Below are 2,639 nucleotides of genomic sequence, written 5' to 3'. Positions count from 1 at the left end.
CCCCTTAAGGCGGGGCCTTTAAAAAAAAAAAAAAAAAAAAGTGCCCTTCCTGTTACTAACTGGAAGTTGAAGCCAACTGCATTGAGATGGCCATGAGCTCGATCCCACCAGTAATCTCCAAAACTGCCTGAGGAGAACTTCCCCTTTTCAGGCCATTTACTAGGGAGAAAAACCCCACCCAACTTCTCTTTTTCTTTCTGTTGGTTTTTTTTTTCCTCTCAGGAAACGCGGGGGTCTTGGTGTGCTCAAACGAGCCATTAACTAGCAGCCAACATCTCCAGCTATTGTAAATATATTAACTCAAGGCCTTTCGCTGCGTTTATTAGACTCAAGAACAACATCTGGAAACAGATGTTTTCTGAGCGCAAAGGAGAGGAGGGAGGAGAGAAAATAACAAGGGGGGGGGGGGAAGAACTCTTGCAAGTGGAAGTGCATGGGTCTGCAGACCATCCCTTTGCAAAATGCTGCTCAGATGGAGCATTGCAAGGGGCTGAGACCAGTGCAGCCATGTCCCTCCTAGGCAAGGCAGTGAGACCAGGACATCTCAGGGGGGCCTGTTTGAGAGAAACAGTGATGGGGGAACAGAAAAACTCACGTCTGCTTTCAGGGCCCTTGTGAGGAATGGTCATAGCACTTTCACAAAAATGGGATATTTGCAGGGGAGAGATTTGGGGGCTTTTTTCCTCTCCTGGTCATGGACCTTCCTGGTCCTCAGTTGCTCTGTGTCCCACAGACTTCCAGGCTCATGGTGGGGTAATGTCACCTCCTCAGCAGCTTGGCAGCATCAGCCACAGAGACCCACAGAGTGGGCAAGGTCTAGGGTCCCCATGGGACACCACCACAGTGTCCCATCTGCCCCAAGCAGCCCTTCCTCAAAGGGCAAGCAGCATGGAAACCTCCCATCCCAAAGACTATGAAGGACCAAGGGGTCCTGCTCTGACTTGGAGTCTTGATGCCATGGCTGAAGTTTAGACAATATTTAGAAAATTACATAGTGTTACTACGGACAAAAAGCAAGCAGGCATATGTGTACTTAAAAATATATCCCATGACATTATCGGTGAAACTCTATTCTGAACTAGATACACTTTCGGTTAGGTACCAGAGATGCCTAAGGTACAACAGAGGTCTGAGATCAAAGCTTCCCTGCGTTTCTTTTGAGGGAAATGCAGTTACGCCCATACACATACATTTGCTTTTTATAAAAAAAAAACAAAAAACACAACCAGTATTTTGTTGTCTTTAACCCCAGGTTCACCTCTGACATCTCCAGCCCTGTCTCTCCTCTGATATGCAGCTACAAATACTTTTCTGGTCAGGTCAGGAATATTGAGTATTACCTACCTAATTTGGCAGTTGTTTATAGGAAGTATTAAGTAGCCTATGGAGCAGAAAAATTCCCACCCGAGGAGCTGCTCTAACCCATTGTGGAGTTATAGAATAAAGACATATTTGATCCTTTGGGAAAAGGGTTATGAAAATACATGGAAAAAATGTACTGTCCGCGCATAGTAATATCATGGCTGTTTTCAATCACTTGGTCTCCTACAAAACAAAAGGGCTCGCTGCACAATATAAACTCCTAGCCTTGACAACAGCAAGGGCAGAAAGGAAGAAGCAAAGCTAGTAGTATCTGGTTGGGGCTTTATATTTTCATAACCCTGAAGTGCCTGAACTCATTGTTGCCTCCCTCCCATCAAAGGCAAACCAGCTTCATGCAGCCGCAGTACTGGGAACCTGTCCCCGGAGCTGTGTGAGAACAACTGAGCAGAGCCGGACTGCGCCAGGGGAAGGAGCAGGAGCCTGGCCACCAGAAGCTCCTGCAGAGGTTGGGTCAGAGCCTCCAAGGGAGGATGAAGCTAACCCGGGTTTTGCACCGTTTGGGGCCAACCCTTCCTAAAGGCTGACCACCCCTTCTCCCTCACCCCCCGCAGAGGGAAGGCTTTGCAGGAGGATAGCGCCAGGCAGCAAGTGGTGGATGCACAGTTAAGCTTTTCAGCAGTAGCTTGGTTTTTCCTCCTGGTATGGAGCTGATTTTTAGTGGGTCGTGCTCGGTGCCATTGGAGTCTGTAAAGACGGTCATCTCTGCTGGCCTGATTTTCACTGTTATCTTGGTTCTTGCAGAGCCTGGGTGGGAAAGAGAAGCTAATTAAGAACAACAACATTGCTACAAATAAGACAAAAAAAAGCCTCCACCCCTGCAGCACTATTCCCCCGTATCTTGCTAGCCTAAAAATACACATAGCACCCTGCGGGAGATGGGTTTTGCTCAGGTCTGAGATACACCTACCCCAGGAAAACTGCTTTGGAAACACTTATAGTTTTGGTGAATGCGTGAAATCCCTGGCGCAGACCATCACTACAAGCTCTCAGCACAGCTAGAGCAGTGCAAAGCATTAGCCATAGCAAAGAGGCACTCAGACTGAATGAATGCTCAAAATCTGCTCATACAGGTGGAAAAATAAGGGTGAGATTTTCAGGCATGAAACTGGCAGAGCCAGCTCCAAGGGTGAGAGGCACCTATCCCTGGAACACAATGTTCTCCAGGACAAGGCTGGGGCTCCAAGAAGGACCTCCTCAGTTCCCCACTGCAACTCCCCTCAGCACCTTGCTGAGCAGAAAACCTCCCTTTATTAAAG

The sequence above is a fragment of the Aptenodytes forsteri genome, unplaced genomic scaffold (assembly GCF_000699145.1).
Source record: "Aptenodytes forsteri isolate BGI_AS27 unplaced genomic scaffold, ASM69914v1 Scaffold349, whole genome shotgun sequence".
NCBI lineage: Eukaryota > Metazoa > Chordata > Aves > Sphenisciformes > Spheniscidae > Aptenodytes > Aptenodytes forsteri.
The sequence above is the reverse complement of the archived record's forward strand: the minus strand, read 5'-3'. Positions refer to the sequence as shown.